Here is a 21,400-nt window from a genome sequence, read left to right on the forward strand (position 1 = left end):
AATATTTTTAGAAGCGGCAGCGTTGGAATAACAGGAGTTTTTCACTGTTATACTGTACACAAATTTTAGAAGTGAAAAACCAGAATTGGATGTAGCTAAAAATGTTGTGTCCCCAATTCTTGACACGCACTAAGTTACTGGAAATCCAAGACATTCAGTTAAAAACTATACCTATGTACCGTGCTGCTATCACAACGCATATACTGTGCTCTGCAGATCTCACTGAAGAAGAAAACGACTACAGTAAAATCTGGGTTATACTTAGTTCTGGTTTGCACGTAATTATGCACAGGCCCTCGAAAAATTACATATAAATTAATTCTGAATTGTACGTAATACGCTTTTGTAAGTAGTAATTTTTCTTAATCGCGTTTGAATTGTACATATTTTTGTTCCCTTTGATACGTAATCAAATTTCATTTTCACTTTACATATCTTATGACTTTGAATACTTTTTAATCGTTTACCATAATCCTCGAGATCAGCTGCGGGATCCGGAGAACACACACACCATGTGACAGTGAAGACCACTGCCTCTCTACATGAAGATTACGGGACTCGTACAAAACAGCAAACTCACACAGCACAGTCGAATACAGAGCCGGCATACCCCGTCTTTACATGATAGCTTATATTTTTTCTCACGTGACATGTTCCAAACATTTGAAGAGTTGCTCGGTAGAAGACGAAGTTACATTTATAAAATAAGTTAAGGAAAATCGAAACAAAACAAAAATTGAAATTGTAGGAGATTTGTAATGAACATGTGTAATATAAAAAAAAATCAGCTTATGATTTAAGACAAAATTTCATGGTAAATATATGTACAGTAATGAATTTATATTAAGCATTAACATTCCACTCACATTCTATTCTTTAAAACACAATTAAACAAGTTAAAGAATCCTTAAGGCCTATATTACACTATCAAATTTCTGTGTCACAGAATATAACATTTTTGATCAAATATATATGATCAAATGTCTGATTTTGGGTATATTACACTATATCAAAGCTTTTATTACATCTTTCATCACAGTTCTAACAATCAATCCACGACAATTCAATGCATGTTGCAACTGTAAGTGCAGTAATGATTATTGCATTAATACTGGATAAGAAATAAAAGAAAAAACATATTTGGGTTAGAGATTGGGCAGGGAGAAGAGATACAAAAGAAATCCATCAAACTCTACTGAGAGAACTTCAGTGTGAAGATGTAAAATGCTATACTCAGTATTTAAGAATGGATGACGTAACATTTCACATGACTCATAATATGATGTTAAAAGTCATGTGGTTTCACAGACCATGATATGATATGATATAATCTATGATTTATTGTCATTAAGCTCAGCATCCCAAGTGGCTGATGGCCCTTCACATTTCTGTCACACAGACCATATGTACTTAATGTCCGCCATTTTCTTTCTTCTTAGTCAAGGATTTTATCAAAGGTATGATGATGACCATAGCTTTTATCACAGAACTATGTCACAACTAGATGTGATCAAATATGCTATATTACACTGTAAAAGATTTTATCATATATATTTTATCAAACTTCTGTGACACAGAAATTTGATAGTGTAATATAGGCCTAAGTGTTCCCAGCTCTCTATGTTCTGTTAAACTGATTTCTAGTATTTCGAAAATTATCTCATATTCAAATCTTAGTTGTGCGTAATTAAAAAAATTCCACATCAGTTACGTATAACCCAGATTTTACTGTAGTTATCTTCGATAGGCTGGAATTCGTACAAAAGACGTCCATATATGAAAAGTAGAAATAATTACTCAAGTAATAGAACGAAACTCGTCGGCAAGCGGAACCAAAGCGGGGTTTTAAATATTTCCACGGGGTTGGGGACGTCGCCCCAGAATCTCCTTTCGAGCAGCCGCCACTGACAAGTACAGAGTCATCCAGGACAAAGCTTAACGTTCTCTAAGTAATGAAGCGATGACAACATGAGTCTCAGGAGAGAATAATGACAGAATAAACTGCAGGAAACCTGCCACAGCAGTTTTATTCATCACGAATTTCAGAATATGTAATGTAGATTTAAACGTACAATTTTACAACAAGGAAACGAATTCAAAAGCGAAGGAAACCTACCAATGTCCATGCTATTAAGAGGTTTTCAGAATAGTTCACTGTTTTTATTAAAAACTATCCAAAGCCTGGAAATAAACACAAGATCACCAATGTCACTTGGCAACAACACTTACCCTCGCCCCCAACTTTGTTACTTCTTATTGGCCAGCTCATTAGACAAGTGGCAAATGCTTTCAGTTAAAGATCATAATAGTACATTATGCAACGAGCCTATAATGAAGGTAATTAAGAATCGAGTATGGATATTTATGAAACGAGCGCAAGCGAGTTTCATAATTTTCATACGAACTTCTTAATTACCATTATAGGCGAGTTTCATACGACTTTTTATGCTCGACCATATTTCTAACTTGATATTATTAATTTTCGAGCAATGTCCCGTATGTTGTGAGATGTGCGCAGACGCGAAAGTATTGATTTTTTCCGAGGAACAGATGTCCACATTGACCTTGCTAGGCCATAAGAACCTACAGAGATTAAATTGAAATTAAATTAGACATTGAAAAACGAGATGACAAATTGAATTTATTTGAATATTATTTACAATTAACGCTAATTATTATAGTAACAGAACATAACCTTCTGCGACAGTATTGGATTTCCAGCCTCCGTGACTTTTCGCTAATTCTCTTTCGATTGCATATCCGAGAATAATCGATACTTGCGGTTTTATAATGGTAGAAAGCTGACCTGTCATTGGCTGAACAGTTGTAACCTGAGTCGTCATTGGCTGAAAGACCTGACCTTTAATGAGTAGGTGTACTTTAATGACATGCATTAAAGGTCTACTACCAGGTGTATAATTACTACATTTCGGCATGGTCGAGCATAAAATAAATTATACAGTTTTATGCTCGACCATGCCGAAATGTAGTAATTATACACCTGGTAGTAGCCCTTTAATGCACCTCATTAAAGTACACCTATTCATTATAATTCAGTTGTTCAGCCAATGACAAATCACCTTTGTACCTTTATAAACCCGCCAGTATCGATTATTCTCGGATATGCAATCGAAAGACAATTAGCGAAAAGTCACGGAGGCTGGAAATCCAATACTGTCGCAGAAGGTTATGTTCTGTTACTATAATAATTAGCGTTAATTGTAAATAATATTCAAATAAATTCAATTTGTCATCTCGGTTTTCAATTCTAAATCAATTTCCAGGTTATATCAAGACTAATGTTCTCTAGGTTATATGAAGGTCAATGATATTCGTGTCTCGGAAAAAATCAATACTTTCGCGTCTGCGCACATCTCACAATTCAGGTCAGTTCCGTTAGTCACTACATAACCATAACATAAAAACTTATGAATAATTTCAAGTTAGAAATATGGTCGAGCATAAAAAGTCGTATGAAACTTGCCTATAATGGTAATTAAGACGCTCGTATGAAAATTACGAAACTCCCTTGCGCTCGTTTCATGAACAAACACACTCGCATCTTAATTACTGCCATTATAGGCTATATAATGTACTATTAAATGCTGCTTTTCTTCCGCCAACAATCAGGCTATTTTTATTCAATAGTAGTTAATAAACTGAAGAATGTGGCATTCAACATAAAAACAAAAGCATTTCAATAGGAGAGAAACATTAAGATCCAAAATAAGTGTTTAACACTACTAAAAAAACAGCTATCTAGGACTCAATACTTCACACAGCCCAAAAATGAGACATAAACAAAGTTAAATAAGTTAAGAATGTGTGACTAATATGAAGATTACTAAGGACAATTAAAATTTTACAAGATGATGTCTATGCTTGTGACGAATTATGGAAGTGGCAATCGGACATTAAATATAACACGCGAAAGAAAACTGGAGTCAGTAAATGAAGTTCTTATGTTTTATAGTGGAATACACACTTTTAGGTCAATGAAGAAGTCATATGTACGAAATGAACCGATTATATGCAATAGAATACGAAAAAGTACAATATTTTGCATATATTTTGAGAATGCCAGCAAATATTTAAAAAAAAAAAAACTACGAAATTACGTATCTAGAAGACACAGAATGCCGACATCAGAGAGATCGAATCTCTTGAAGTTGAAACAGACGAACAACAATAAATATAATATGAACGGTAGCAACGCCTGGACCATAATATACTCGAATACCTAACGGTACTGAATATCGAAGTACTTGTAGGGAACCTATTCACAATCGATTTATCTGCCGTACATTTCACAGTATCTACAATTAATTTGATCTTCAGAGTTCGGTACAAAGAACATCGCTAATGGCACAAAATCTCCCACAGTAGCTTTAACGAAAAGAAATTGTACAGTGCCTGATAGGTAACCCTTGATTTGGGCCAAATAGTGGACCACCATATATTTGAATACCTAATGGCATTGGAAATGTAAATGCTCTTAGGAAACCTGCCTACAAGCACTTTATCCGATACAAATTTCTGATAGGTAGACAACAGTTGAAGTGGGGCAACTAATGGATCACCCTGTATGAAACTATTTAATGACACTATAAACTAAAGTAGGCCCTACTCGTAGAAGACCTGCACAGTCACTTCAAAGGACACAAATTTTACAGTATCCGCTACGTAATCCTAGGATAGCCCAGCCAGTGAATCACCCTGTACAGAGTACTTAATGGCACTGAAAATTGAAGTACTCATAGAAGATCTGCCCATAGACACTTTATCCGATACACATTTCACAGAAACTGATAGATAATCTTAGGATAGTCCAGCGAGTGTAACATCCTGTATAAGAATAATTAGTGGCACTGGAAATTGAAGTACTCGTAGAAGACCTGCCCTGAGACAATTTTTCCGATACACATTTCACAGAAACTGATAGATAATTTTAGGATAGTCCAGCGAGTGCAACACCTGTATAAGAGTAATTAGTGGCACTGGAAATTGAAGTACTCATAGAACCCTGCCCACAAACACTTTATCCGATACACATTTCACAGAATGTGATAGATAATATTAGGATAGTCCAGCGAGTGAATCACCCTGTACAAGAGTACTTAAGTGCACTGAAAACTGGTAGGTGTACTAACAAAGCCACATTAACAGATACAAATTTTACAGTATTCGCTAAGTAATCCTAGGATAGTCCAGCGACTGTAACACCCTGTATAAGAGTAATTAGTGGCACTGGAAATTGAAGTATTCGTAGAAGACCTGCCCACAAACACTTTATCCGATACACATTTCACAGAATCGGATAGATAATTTTAGGATAGTCCAGCGAGTGAATCACCCTGTACAAGAGTACTTAAGTGCACTGAAAACTGGTAGGTGTACTAACAAAGCCACATTAACAGATAAAAATGTTACAGTATTCGCTAGGTAATCCTAGGATAGTCCAGCGAGTGCAACACCCTGTATAAGAGTGATTAGTGGCACTGGAAATTGAAATACTCGTAGAAGACCTGCCCACTTTATATGATACACATTTCATAGAATCTGATAGATAATTTTAGGATAATCCAGCGAGTGAATCACCCTGTACAAGAGTACTTAAGTGCACTGAAAACTGGTAGGTGTACTAACAAAGCCACATTAACAGATAACAATTTTACAGTATTCGCTAGGTAATACTAGGATAGTCCAGCGAGTGCAACACCCTGTATAAGAGTAATTAGTGGCACTGAAAATTGAAGTACTCGTAGAAGACCTGCCCACTTTATCCGATACACATTTCACAGAATTTTATAGATAATTTTAGGATAGTAGATCACCCTGTACAGGAGTACTTAAATGCACTGAAAACTGGAGAATGGTAGGTGTACTAACAAAGCCACATTAACAGACACAAATTTTACAGTATTCGCTAGGTAATACTAGGATAGTCCAGCGAATGCAACACCCTGTATAAGAGTAATTAGTGGCACTGGAAATTGAAGTACTCGTAGAAGACCTGCCCACTTTTTCCGATACACATTTCATACAATCTTATAGATAATTGTAGGATAATCCAGCGAGTAGATCAACCTGTACAAGAGTACTTAAATGTACTGAAAACTGGAGAATGGTAGGTGTACTAACAAAGCCACATTAACAGATAAAAATGTTACAGTATCCGCTAGGTAATACTAGGATAGTCCAGCGAGTGCAACACCCTGTATGAGTAATTAGTGGCACTGGAAATTGAAGTACTCGTAGAAGACCTGCCCACTTTATCCGATACACATTTCACAGGATCTGATAGATAATTTTAGGATAGTCCAGTGAGTGAATCACCCTGTACAAGAGTACTTAAATGCACTGAAAACTGTAGAATGGTAGGTGTACTAACAAAGCCACATTAACAGATACAAATTTTACAGTATTCGCTAGGTAATACTAGGATAGTCCAGCGAGTGCAACACCCTGTATGAGTAATTAGTGGCACTGGAAATTGAAGTACTCGTAGAAGACCTGCCCACTTTATCCCATACACATTTCACAGAATTTGATAGATAATTTTAGGATAGTAGATCACCCTGTACAAGAGTACTTAAATGCACTGAAAACTGGAGAATGGTAGGTGTACTAACAAAGCCACATTAACAGATACAAATTTTACAATATTCGCTAGGTAATACTAGGATAGTCCAGCGAGTGCAACACCCTGTATAAGAGTAATTAGTGGCACTGGAAATTGAAGTACTCGTAGAAGACCTGCCCACTTTATCCGATACACATTTCACAGAATTTGATAGATAATTTTAGGATAGTAGATCACCCTGTACAAGAGTACTTAAATGCACTGAAAACTGGAGAATGGTAGGTGTACTAACAAAGCCACATTAACAGATACAAATTTTACAGTATTCGCTAGGTAATACTAGGATAGTCCAGCAAGTGCAACACCCTGTATAAGAGTAATTAGTGGCACTGGAAATTGAAGTACTCGCAGAAGACCTGCCCACTTTTTCCGATACACATTTCATAGAATCTTATAGATAATTTTAGGATAGTCCAGTGAGTGAATCACCCTGTACAAGAGTACTTAAATGCACTGAAAACTGTAGAATGGTAGGTGTACTAACAAAGCCACATTAACAGATACAAATTTTACAGTATTCGCTAGGTAATACTAGAATAGTCCAGCGAGTGCAACACCCTGTATAAGAGTAATTAGTGGCACTGGAAATTGAAGTAGCCTACTCGTAGAAGACCTGCCCAGAGACACTTTATCCGATACAAATTTCACATCTCGTAACACTAGGATAGCGCGAACATCTACTGACACTGAAACTATAAGTAGCCACAGGAAACCTGTCAACTGCTATTACATTCGATGAAAATCTCACAATATCTACTAGAAAACCGTAGGATATTTATAGAACGTTCAGAGTTTAGAAAATACCATTGGGTATAAAGACGTCTTCTTAGTGGACATTCCCTTTCTTTGTAATAAATTACTTACGCATTTTCTCACGTAGGTATATAAAACAACAGAAATAAATATATTCCATCGATATGGTTATTGGGAATACTACAAACTAATACATAACTCTATTTATAAGCAAAATAAACTGTTTATTTTAAGCAATGCTAAGTTATAATACTTAAATTTACTTCTCTTATTTTATATAAATTAGAAAATAAGTACATAACTTTTTTTAGTTGCAAGACAAAGAAGGCGATGTCCACTAAAAAGACGTCTATACGAGTATAAAATATGAACCGCAAATAATGTAGTTAATTTCAGGGGGTTATTCTTCGAGATATTTCAAACAAAAAAGTTTAATACAATGTTACTCGTTTTTGCTTCTTTTTCGAGATAAAAATTCCTTTATATGAAACATTTCATATTGTGTTTTGAGAAAGTCATCGGTTAAGGCGCTTGCCTGCCGATCCGGAGTTGCGCTCGGGCGCGGGTTCGATTCCCGCTTGGGTTGATTATCTGGTTGGATTTTTTGCGAGGTTTTCCCCAACCGCAAAACAAATGTCAGGTAATCTATGGCGAATCCTCGGCCTCATCTCGCCAAATATCATCTCGCTATCATCAAATCCATCGACGCTAAATAACCTCGTAGTTGATACAGCGTCGTTAAATAACCAAGTAAAAAAAAAATTCAGAAAGTCATTGATTTAGTTTCCAATATGCTCAGTCAATTTAAGATACTGTAGCAGTGTATTAAGATAATAAATCATTGAAAGAATTTTTGTTTTGTCCTTTAAATGTGCAGAAATTTAATCTGAGCAAATGTAACATTGTAGAATTCCTTTATAGAACGAAAACTTACTTTTGTTGGGATCAAATTTCTGCACACTTAAACGACAAAACTAAAATTCTTTCAATGATTTATTATCATAATACACTGGTCTCTTAAATTGACTGAACATATTGAGTATTAAATCAATGTCTTTCCCAAAACGCACTATGAAATGTTTCATATAAAACAATTTTTGTCTAGAAAAGGAAGCAAAAACGAGCAAAATTGTATTTAACTTTTTTTTTGTTTGAAACGTCTCAAAGAATAACCCCCTGAAATTAATTGATATTACTTACGCTTCATCTCGTATACCCGAATGCTCTGTAGTTTGCGAGTATCTGAAGATATTGAAACATAAGTACTTGCACGAAACCTGCCCACCGTCAACATCCGATGTAAAATTCACAGTATCTGCTAAGCAATCTTAAAATCGTTCCAACTAACAAACCATCCTGCACGGAAATACATACAGGTCAGTCAATTGGAATAGCGTACGACTTCGTGGCTGGACACTTCTTGACTGGCGGTAACAAAATTGATCTAATTATATAACAGATTCGCATTTCACACATATTTACAGCACTGGAAAGTGTAAAGCGAGCCCCGACGGAAAATGTCACCACACACACGAGTTCGAACCGCGTACTGTTCCCGCCGCGGCACGCGTGCGATCCACTCCACGGTCAGTCGCAGACTGGAGCTGCGCCAGTCCAGCCCGCAGGTCCAACTCCACTTTCACATGACGACCGAGATTATCCTGCAGCAACATTCATTCACGACACCGGAACAGCTCTCCAGCCACTCTGGGCGAACTTTGGAGCGCGCCACAACTTCAAGTGTCAAAGGAATTTCGAACCGCTCCTTCTCCAAATAATTTCCAATTCCATCTTGTCATCATTTCAATGTAGCTATACGTATCGTCGTTGATTGTATGAAACCTATGTGACAGTACGGCCCGATTGTATAAACCATTTAATCTTAGATCAGAGGTTAAATTGATCCTTGTTCTAGCTAAATTTGGAATTTGTGTTGTATAAAGTCTAATCTGAGATTAATTTGACTCAAACTAAAGTCAACTTTGACTGAAGAAATTTCTCCGATTAAGTTAGATGATCCAAGTTCAGTTATTTCAGTTATTTCTTTTCTGTTTGAAATATACGAGTGACAGATTGTGCAAATAAAATATCCATTACTATTAATAGATCTATTAATAGATATGGTAGGTATTCTTATTGAATTTGGTATTCCCAAGAAACTAGTTCGATTAATTAAAATGTGTCTCAGTGAAACATACAGCAGCGTCCGTATAGGTCAGTTTCTATCTGATGCTTTTCCAATTCACTGCGGGCTAAAGCAGGGAGATGCACTATCACCTTTACTTTTTAACTTCGCGCTTGAATATGCCATTAGGAAAGTTCAGGATAACAGGCAGGGTTTGGAATTGAACGGGTTACATCAGCTTCTTGTCTATGCGGATGACGTGAATATGTTAGGAGAAAATACACAAACGATTAGGGAAAACACGGAAATTTTACTTGAAGCAAGTAGAGCGATCGGTTTGGAAGTAAATCCCGAAAAGACAAAGTATATGATTATGTCTCGTGACCAGAATATTGTACGAAATGGAAATATAAAAATTGGAGATTTATCCTTCGAAGAGGTGGAAAAATTCAAATATCTTGGAGCAACAGTAACAAATATAAATGACACTCGGGAGGAAATTAAACGCAGAATAAATATGGGAAATGCGTGTTATTATTCGGTTGAGAAGCTCTTATCATCCAGTCTGCTGTCGAAAAATCTGAAAGTTAGAATTTATAAAACAGTTATATTACCGGTTCTTCTGTATGGTTGTGAAACTTGGACTCTCACTCTGAGAGAGGAACATAGGTTCAGGGTGTTTGAGAATAAGGTGGTTAGGAAAATATTTGGGGCTAAGCGGGATGAAGTTACAGGAGAATGGAGAAAGTTACACAACACAGAACTGCACGCATTGTATTCTTCACCTGACATAATTAGGAACATTAAATCCAGACGTTTGAGATGGGCAGGGCATGTAGCACGTATGGGCGAATCCAGAAATGCATATAGAGTGTTAGTTGGGAGACCGGAGGGAAAAAGACCTTTAGGGAGGCCGAGACGTAGATGGGAGGATAATATTAAAATGGATTTGAGGGAGGTGGGGTATGATGATAGAGACTGGATTAATCTTGCACAGGATAGGGACCGCTGGCGGGCTTATGTGAGGGCGGCAATGAACCTTCGGGTTCCTTAAAAGCCATTTGTAAGTAAGTAAGTACATATATATATATATACACACACATCTTTTTTTTTCAATTTCTTGCCTTAATACACAAACAATCTTATATTTTATAAGGCTCTATTGTGTTCAGCAGTATCAAATAACATAACCTATAATTATATTATGTTTATAACAACCATTAATTCTTTGATGGGCGATCATAAGAGTACAAGTCAATTTTTGGCGAAATTAAGATATGTACAGTTTCGTCATCATCAGCTCGATATCTATGTCTGGTAAAAAGAGTAAAAGTCAAAACCTGCTGTAGAACGCCGCATTCTCTGATGCACATGACAGTACCTTCAAAATCATGTACGATGTTAAACAGTTTTTTTTTGCTCTCCTGTAAAATAAGGTTTTTTGACTTGTACTCTTATGATCGCCCATCAAAGAATTATTAATGGATATGATAGGTACATTAATAAATTTTCAATTAACTGTATTACTAAACGAAAATTGTCGTTTTATAAAGCTTTATTATGTTTAGCAGTATCAAACACCATAACATGATAACAACTCGGAGAACAGTCAACCTTCTTCTTACTGTCCGCCATGATTTACATTGCACAACACAAACCAGTGTCTCCAACAGTGTACAGAAAGTCGCCAAAAAGTAGTTGTAAAGTCGCTAGATTTCTCATTATCAACAAAGAAAGATTAAATTTTGTCACTATGGGGTGCTAAAAAGGTCGCTAAATCCCTATTTAAGCAATGTAAAAGTTAAAAGAAATTTTTGTTGAAAAAGAGTTAAAGTCGCTAGACTGGCAACACTGAACAAACCTGTACCGTCCGCGCATCACATATTTCACCTGTTTATGCGATGTTGCCAAATACTGTTCACGCGAACTTAGATTGCATTCGAACCAAGGCAATTTGATCGCAGAAAAGTTTTATACAATAGAAGAGGTGTCTGAACTCGGTTCACTTTTCGATCTTCGATCAAAGTTGGTCTTTAGTCAGGGAGCTTTATACAATTGGGCCTACAAAGCATAATTTTTTCAGGAGGGAGAAAAAATTAATTAAATATCAATGAAGTAAACACCGAAAAGACGAAGTACGTGATTATGTCTCGTGACCAGAATATTGTACGAAATGGAAATATAAAAATTGGAGATTTATTCATCGAAGAGGTGGAAAAGTTCAAATATCTTGGAGCAACAGTTACTTACTTACTTGCTGGCTTTCAAGAAACCCGGAGGCTCATTGCCGCCCTCACATAAGCCCGCCATTGGTTCCTATCCTGAACAAGATTAATCCAGTCTCTATCATCATATCCCACCTCTCTCAAATCCATTTTAATATTATCTTCCCATCTACGTCTCGGCCTCCCCAAAGGTCTTTTTCCCTCCGGCCTCCCAACTAACACTCTATATGCATTTCTGGATTCGCCCATACGTGCTACATGCCCTGCCCATCTCAAACGTCTGGATTTAATGTTCCTAATTATGTCATGTGAAGAATACAATGCGTGCAGTTCTGTGTTGTGTAACTTTCTCCATTCTCCTGTAACTTCATCTCTCTTAGTCCCAAATATTTCCCTAAGCACCTTTTTCTCAAACACCCTTAACCTATGTTCCTCTCTCAAAGTGAGAGTCCAAGTTTCACAACCATAAAGCACAACCGGTAATATAACTGTTTTATAAATTCTAACTCACATTTTTTCACAGCAGACTGGATGATAAAAGCTTCTCAACCGAATAATAACAGGCATTTCCCATATTTATTCTGTATTTAATTTTCTCCAGAGTACCATTTATATTTGTTACTGTTGCTCTCAGGTATTTGTATTTTTCCACCTCTTCAAAAGATAAACTTCCAATTTTTATATTTCCATTTCGTACAATATTCTCATCACGAGACATAATCATATACTTAGTTTTTTCGGGATTTACTTCCAAACCTCTTTACTTGCTTCAAATAAGATTCCCGTGTTTTCCCTAATCGTTTGTGGATTTTCTCCTAACATATTCACGTCATCCGCATAGAAAATGTAACCCGTTCAATTCCAAACCCTCTCTGTTATCCTGGACTTTCCTAATGGCATACTCTAGAGCAAAGTTAAAAAGAAAAGGTGAATTGGAAACGCATCTGACAGAAATTGACCTATACAGACTTGGAGCAACAGTAACAAATATAAATGAGACTCGGGAGGAAATCAAACACAGAATAAATATGGGAAATGCGTGTTATTATTCGGTTGAGAAGCTTCTGTTATCTAGTCTGCTGTCAAAAAATCTGAAAGTTAGAATTTATAAAACAGTTATATTACCAGTTGTTCTGTATGGCTGTGAAACTTGGACTCTCACTTTGAGAGAGGAACAGAGACTAAGGGTGTTTGAGAATAAAGTGCTTAGGAAAATATTTTGAGCTAAGAGGGATGAAGTTACAGGAGAATGGAGAAAGTTGCACAACACAGAACTGCACGCATTGTATTCTTCACCTGACATAATTAGTAACATTAAATCCAGACGTTTGAGATGGGCAGGGCATGTAGCACGTATGGGCGAATCCAGAAATGCATGTAGAGTGTTAGTTGGAAGGCCGGAGGGAAAAAGACCTTTAGGGAGGCCGAGACGTAGATGGGAAAATATTAAAATGGATTTGAGGGAGGTGGGATATGATGATAGAGAATGGATTAATTTTGCTCAGGATAGGGACCAATGGCGGGCTTATGTGAGCGCGGCAATGAACCTCCGGGTTCCTTAAAAGCCAGTAAGTAGGTAAGTAGTAGGTTATTAAGATTAATCCAGTCTCTATCATCATATCCCACCTCCCTCAAATCCATTCTTATATTATCCTTCCATCTACGTCTCGGCCTCCCCAAAGGTCTTTTTCCCTCTGGCATTTCTGGATTTTCCCATACGTGCTACATGCCCTCCCCATCTCAAACGTCCTAATTATGTCAGGTGAAGTATACAATGCGTGCAGTTCTATATTGTGTAACTTTCTCCATTCTCCTGTAACTTTATCCCTCTTAACCCACAAAATAATAATAATAATAATAATAATAATAATAATAATAATAATAATAATAATAATAATAATCGTTAGTAGGTACCTACAAAAACTGTTACACATTTCCGTTATACCTATGCTTATAAATGGGTTCTTAGATACTGTATATGAACAAAACGTCCCACAGGAGGAAGTAATACACACAGACGGAATACAATAATTAATAACAAATTCCAGCAAAATTCCGCTAACAAAATAAAGCAGATCAATTTTCGTTTGAGACAGCGTAGGTTTTCCATAAAGGAGACCCGTGATCAAATACCGACAAATTAAAGTAGAATTCGTGGTCATACAGTGAAGCATTCCACCGATCGTTCTATTGAGGTAGGCTTCAGCCCTATGTGCAAGCACAATTTGAAATTGAAGTGGAGAAAAAACGCGGAAAATTATTTGGCCAAATGACGTCATCAAGGTCACCTGATCGTAAAAGCAGTGTGCACACAAACTTCCGATTCTATTTTCTTTTTCTCAGGAGTAGCGACACGGACGTTGCATTTCTGCGGTTGACGGAGTCATGAAACAATTTTCCATACGAGATATTAGATAGGGAATTAGGTGAAATGAAAAAAAAAAAATGAGTCTCACGAAGATGACACGCACTTTCTCATACGCTTTACGCGTTTTGAGGCAATTTCTTTATCATACTGCAAAAGATGCACAGTTTAGCTTATTTTCTTGCACTGTTATTCAAAATAACTGTATCAATGCAATCGTTTAATATACGCTTACTTGAAGATGAACTTTTGTTTTCTGAATCACACACAGGACGTATTCTTTATAATCCCTACATTTCACTTGAACTGAATTTTGGAAGGAGCACTGCGAGCTAGAAGACCTGTGGCACAAACCCTCAAGCTAGAGCAGCGGTGGCGAAAATGTAATCGTGCGCCGAGCCGCTGTGTAACCTGCAACGTGCATAGCACCTATGGAGGGAGGCGGACACCGGAAGGGGAAGTGAAGCAACTCGATCGTCTAATTCAAAAGTGCGACAACTCAAAAAAACGAGTTTTGACATATCTCCAGATGAAAGTTTCAAGTAAATCACTTAGAAAGGAACAGAGTTTTGGTTCATAACCACGTCAATTAGAAATGAGTCAGTATTCAGGACGAGTTTATCACAATTCATTATTAATACATTTCGAAATGTACTAATAATGAATTAGTAAAGTCCATAGTTATAATTATTTCTAAAGCAGTTTATTTAGTTTTTTTTTTCTTTTTGGTTGTAATTATGACTTATCTCAATACTGAATCGGAAAGAGCTCCGAAAAGGGCTTTCAGTAGTAAAAATAACTAAAAATTGGCAATTTTTGAGTTGTCGCACTTTTGAACTGGACGATCGAACTGTGTGACTTATTAACGGATTTTCATTTTCCTTACGTCAAGCACTTAAATATAATTTTATACAGTACAAGGCTACAAACTAATGTTTAGTACGTGTAACGAAGAATAGTACATTATGCAACGAGCCTTTAATGAAGGTAATTAAGAAGCGAGTATGGATATTTATGAAACGAGCGCAAGCGAGTTTCATAATTTTCATACGAGCTTCTTAATTACCATTATAGGCGAGTTTCATACGACTTTTTATGCTCGACCATATTTCTAACTTGATATTATTAATTTTCGAGCAATGTCCCGTATGTTGTGAGATGTGCGCAGACGCGAAAGTATTGATTTTTTCCGAGGAACAGATGTTCACATTGACCTTGCTAGGCCATAAGAACCTACAGAGGTAACACTGAAATTAAATTAAACATTGAAAAACGAGATGACAAATTGAATTTATTTGAATATTATTTACAATTAACGCTAATTATTATAGTAACAGAACATAACCTTCTGAGACAGTATTGGATTTCCAGCCTCCGTGACTTTTCACTAATTCTCTTTCGATTGCATATCCGAGAATAATCGATACTTGCGGTTTTATAACGGTAGAAAACTGACCTGTCATTGGCTGAACAGTTGTAACCTGAGTCGTCATTGGCTGAAAGACCTGACTTTTAATGAGTAGGTATACTTTAATGACACGCATTAAAGGTCTGCTACCAGGTGTATAATTACTACATTTCGGCATGGTCGAGCATAAATAAATGAACACTATCACAACCTAAAATTAACTGTCTTCAGAATGTCTCTGCGACTTACCTACTTACTTACAAATGGCTTTTAAGGAACCCGAAGGTTCATTGCCGCCCTCACATAAGCCCGCCAGCGGTCCCTATCCTGTGCAAGATTAATCCAGTCTCTATCATCATACCCCACCTCCCTCAAATCCATTTTAATATTATCCTCCCATCTACGTCTCGGCCTCCCTAAAGGTCTTTTTCCCTCCGGTCTCCCAACTAACACTCTATATGCATTTCTGGATTCGCCCATACGTGCTACATGCCCTGCCCATCTCAAACGTCTGGATTTAATGTTCCTAATTATGTCAGGTGAAGAATACAATGCGTGCAGTTCTGCGTTGTGTAACTTTCTCCATTCTCCTGTAACTTCATCCCTCTTAGCCCCAAATATTTTCCTAAGCACCTTATTCTCAAACACCCTGAACCTATGTTCCTCTCTCAGAGTGAGAGTCCAAGTTTCACAACCATACAGAAGAACCGGTAATATAACTGTTTTATAAATTCTAACTTTCAGATTTTAGGACAGCAGACTGGATGATAAGAGCTTCTCAACTACATCAGGAATTACGTCACTTACTGCCAGTCGTAGTTGATCACGAAGGTGTTTGTCAGTCGTGATCTAAATTTGGTTTTTACTATTTTCATTGTTGAAAATAATTTTTCACAAACGTAAGTTGTAGCGAACATGGCTTCAAAAGAACAGCGAAAGAACGATACTTCGGATATTTATTTTTTTGGCAAAGATTTGAAAAGTTCAACGTTTGTCAAGTTTTTTTCTAAATTTATAACATTAACCATGGTTTGATTTTAAACAGGTGAGCACTGAAACCCGTTTCTGACAAGCATTACCTTCTAAGAAGACTGAACATTTTAACGCATCTCTGGAACAACGAAACTCACCATACAAATAGTAATCATTCACGACAGAATCAAATATTTAGAATAAAGAGTTTTATATTATGGAAAAGTAAGAGAAAAAAATGTTCGAAGAGAAGAAAATACGGGAGTCGGTGACTTAAAAATTAGGGGCAAATACGGGAGATCCCGGGAAATAGGGGAGGTTGACAACAGCAGTCACAATTCTCTCTCAACTAATTGCTTCACACCTTTTCTTATCGCTGTCAGGTCTTTACTAGATTTCATCTCCAGCTCATTTATTTTTATCTAGCATCCCAGTGAGGCGCGAACATAACGTTGTAACCAATAATTGCTTTCGCTAGCAATAATCTGTGGGGCACGATGAAGAAGTGTCCACCATGATTAAGTTCCGCCCAGCACGAAATTGAAAATGACTGTGACGTCATTGCTCGTTACCAATGGACTGTTTTTATTCATTTATATATTAATTAAATCAAGTGTTGCCAATCTGAACGGTAATTACTGTCTAGTGCTATAATTCTGTCTATTAGACAACTAGCTGGGTACACTCCCAGGAAGAAAAAAATAGGTATCAATGTCTACTACGCTCAAACCAACCGGCTGCGAACTTTAAGGTCCTAGGTTCAATCCCAAGTGACGCTGTCACCAAAACTTTGTCATTAATTCATTTCTCATCGGCTTTCCCTCTAAAAACAGAAAAGTAGTTTGTGCGAACTATTACGTTTTCTCTGGGTGCATTGTTCTTGCTACAGAATAGCCAGAAATAAAAATGTGTCCGACATTTTCAAAATGAGGCAACAGACAAAAACGAGACGCTCTCGCTCACGTTTCAGCAGCTCACACGATACAGCGGACGTTTTGTAACTACATACGAAACACGTTCATCAGTTCGAAACTTAGCAGAATATTTTGTCTCTATACTGTAAAGAAATTCAGAATGTTATACTGGTGACAGACTACAGTACTAATTCGATTAGCACTCATCGCGATCACGCCCGATCGCCATTACCGAAAATCTGGTGACACTATGTCACGCTTGGCCCCGTCTGGTCAACAGTTGCATTACCATAGAGGAAACAATTTTCTCTATGTACATACGTATATGTATGAGACGTAGGTGGGAAGATAATATTAAAATGGATTTGAAGGAGGTGGGATATGATGGTAGAGGCTGGATTAATCTTGCTCAGGATAGGGACCAATGGCGGGCTTATGTGAGGGCGGCAATGAACCTCCGGGTTCCTTAAAAGCTAGTAAGTAAGTACATACGTATATGTTTGTTTCCCTCCTGGACAACACCTAATTTCATACTTTCTTTTGATGTTTGTTCATTGTTTTTTTTCTTTGTTTTTGTTGTTTTTTTATTGTTGTTTCTTTCAGCTTGATATGGGAATTTATTTGTTACAATTGTTACATGCTTTACAATGTAAACTGATACAATTTATATCATTACTATTTATATTATTTTGAAAAGAGATTTTATAACCTATAAAATTTATATCATGCCAAAAATTTATATTATTTTGTAATAAAACATATTTTTAAAATCAACCCTAACCTCAACGATAGCTTCGTAATGGAGACTGAAATTGAAAATCTGAAAAAGAAACCAGTTCCAGTTTGTAATCCATTATTTATTTAAATGAAACGTCTTTCAGCAGCCTTCTCTCTCTCTCTCTCTCTCTCTATATATATATATATATATATATATATGAATAATTCGTCTCTCATTTGTTAATATATTTCTTTTTACTTTTCTCACATCTGCATTAAATTTCTCCACTACGTCTATTAGTAGCCAAATTCATTTTCTGGCTATTCATTTTCGTTTCTATTTCGTATAATACAATGGAAGGGGTAACAAAATTCCACAGCAGAAGCTATCACGACTCCTAAATAATATAAATCGAGGTGATTCGAAACCAAAGATTACTAAAATGTTACTATCGTCCACTAGGCCGTGCCTCAGCGCGATTATCTTGTTCTGGAAACAGGATTTAGCTCCTGATCGCGATCGGGTCGGTGACACACTACAAACCGGATCGCGATTAAGTCGATAATCGCGATTAGTGACTGTAGTCTGTCACCAGTTTTAGCGTATTTGCAGAATATAATGTCGTATATACAGAGTGATTCAGTAAAAGCGTGAAAAAATTAAACAGGAAATGGGAATTCTCTACAGAACATTTTGAGATAACGAAGTTGGGGTTTGCAAAGTCAGATTAAGGAGATACGAGCTTAAACATGTCTATCGCTATGGATTACTGGTGGTAGTGTGGAAGAGAAGGCCTGATGGCCTTAACTTCACCAGAATAATAAATAAATAAATAAATACTGCTTTCCACATTATCCACATTTATTGTTTACATTTATTTACACTTATAACTATTATATTGTGGCAACCGTCTGGATTGTTCTGGTCGCGTCAGGGAGTTGCGCGCGCATCCAGCGAGAAGGAAGGCGCGGGGAAACGAAACTCGAGTTTCGGTAGGCGCTGTAGCGCCGCGCGGAGCGAGGGGAAAGAAAACTACGGGACGGCGCGGAGCGGCGAGGGCAGGGGAAACATCTGGAAGCAGTTCTCTCCCGAAGATTCTGCAAGCCACGTGAATCGAAGTTTCGAGATGTTATGGTTTAGTAATAAAAGCGCGAGCAGTCTTCGGCAGTCAGTCTCCAGTCAGCCTTCAAGTCTTGTCTTTGACAGCGGCGACGTATCCAGAGGATCTGAGTTCGATGTCCAGTGAACTTGAGTGGGTCCGTAACTGTGGCAGTATCCAGGCTAGTGCGACGAATCCGGAGGCTTGGGTTCGATGTGTAGTGAACTGTATCTTGAAGGCTTGGGTTCGATGTGTAGTGAACTATATCTGGAAGGCTTGGGTTCAGTGTGTAGTGAACTGTATCTGGAAGGCTTGGGTTCGGTGTGTAGTGAACTGTGTCTGGAAGGCTTGGGTTCGGTGTGTAGTGAACTGTATCTGGAAGGCTTGGGTTGGATGTATAGTGAACTGTAGCTGGAAGGCTTGGGTTGGATGTGTAGTGAACTGTAGCTGGAAGGCTTGGGTTGGATGTGTAGTGAACTGTAGCTGGAAGGCTTGGGTTGGATGTGTAGTGAACTGTATCTGCAAGGCTTGGGTTCGGTGTGTAGTGAACTGTGTCTGGAAGGCTTGGGTTCGGTGTGTAGTGAACTGTAGCTGGAAGGCTTGGGTTGGATGTATAGTGAACTGTAGCTGGAAGGGCTTGGGTTGGATGTGTAGTGAACTGTATCTGCAAGGCTTGGGTTCGGTGTGTAGTGAACTGCATCTGGAAGCCTTGGGTTCGATGTGTAGTGAACTGTAGCTGGAAGGCTTGGGTTGGATGTGTAGTGAACTGTAGCTGGAAGGCTTGGGTTGGATGTGTAGTGAACTGTATCTGCAAGGCTTGGGTTCGATGTGTAGTGAACTGTAGCTGGAAGGGCTTGGGTTGGATGTGTAGTGAACTGTATCTGCAAGGCTTGGGTTCGATGTGTAGTGAACTGTATCTGGAAGGCTTGGGTTGGATGTATAGTGAACTGTAGCCGGAAGGCTAGGGTTGGATGTGTAGTGAACTGTAGCTGGAAGGCTTGGGTTGGATGTGTAGTGAACTGTATCTGCAAGGCTTGGGTTCGGTGTGTAGTGAACTGCATCTGGAAGGCTTGGGTTCGGTGTGTAGTGAACTGCATCTGCAAGGCTTGGGTTCGATGTGTAGTGAACTGTAGCTGCAAGGCTTGGGTTCGATGTGTAGTGAACTGCATCTGGAAGGCTTGGGTTGGATGTATAGTGAACTGTAGCTGGAAGGCTTGGGTTGGATGTGTAGTGAACTGTAGCTGGAAGGCTTGGGTTGGATGTGTAGTGAACTGTATCTGCAAGGCTTGGGTTCGGTGTGTAGTGAACTGTGTCTGGAAGGCTTGGGTTCGGTGTGTAGTGAACTGTAGCTGGAAGGCTTGGGTTGGATGTATAGTGAACTGTAGCTGGAAGGGCTTGGGTTGGATGTGTAGTGAACTGTATCTGCAAGGCTTGGGTTCGGTGTGTAGTGAACTGCATCTGGAAGGCTTGGGTTCGATGTGTAGTGAACTGTAGCTGGAAGGCTTGGGTTGGATGTGTAGTGAACTGTATCTGCAAGGCTTGGGTTCGGTGTGTAGTGAACTGTAGCTGGAAGGCTTGGGTTGGATGTATAGTGAACTGTAGCTGGAAGGCTTGGGTTGGATGTGTAGTGAACTGTATCTGCAAGGCTTGGGTTCGGTGTGTAGTGAACTGCATCTGGAAGGCTTGGGTTCGATGTGTAGTGAACTGTAGCTGGAAGGCTTGGGTTGGATGTGTAGTGAACTGTATCTGGAAGGCTTGGGTTCGGTGTGTAGTGAACTGCATCTGGAAGGCTTGGGTTCGATGTGTAGTGAACTGTAGCTGGAAGGCTTGGGTTGGATGTGTAGTGAACTGTATCTGGAAGGCTTGGGTTCGGTGTGTAGTGAACTGCATCTGGAAGGCTTGGGTTGGATGTGTAGTGAACTGTATCTGGAAGGCTTGGGTTCGGTGTGTAGTGAACTGTATCTGGAAGGCTTGGGTTCGATGTGTAGTGAACTGCATCTGGAAGGCTTGGGTTGGATGTGTAGTGAACTGTATCTGGAAGGCTTGGGTTCGGTGTGTAGTGAACTGTATCTGGAAGGTTTGGGTTCGATGTGTAGTGAACTGCATCTGGAAGGCTTGGGTTCGATGTGTAGTGAACTGTATCTGGAAGGCTTGGGTTCGGTGTGTAGTGAACTGTAG

The 21,400-nt window shown here is 38.2% G+C and overlaps 1 protein-coding gene across 5 annotated transcripts in view; it reads right to left on the bottom strand.

Annotated features, from left to right (window-relative positions):
• Positions 1-21,400, bottom strand: part of LOC138715813 (rhotekin-like) — a 239,584-nt gene that overhangs the window by 194,812 nt on the left and 23,372 nt on the right. For 2 of the 5 annotated variants that reach the window (XM_069848903.1, XM_069848902.1), the window contains exon 1: positions 8,771-8,977. The exons of the other annotated variants lie outside the window; for them this stretch is intronic. The gene's annotated coding sequence lies outside the window, so the exon portion shown is untranslated. Of the gene's footprint in view, positions 1-8,770; positions 8,978-21,400 lie in introns of those variants that run through there. 5 annotated transcript variants of the gene reach the window in all.

This window comes from Periplaneta americana, chromosome 15, assembly GCF_040183065.1.
Source record: "Periplaneta americana isolate PAMFEO1 chromosome 15, P.americana_PAMFEO1_priV1, whole genome shotgun sequence".
Classification (NCBI taxonomy): domain Eukaryota; kingdom Metazoa; phylum Arthropoda; class Insecta; order Blattodea; family Blattidae; genus Periplaneta; species Periplaneta americana.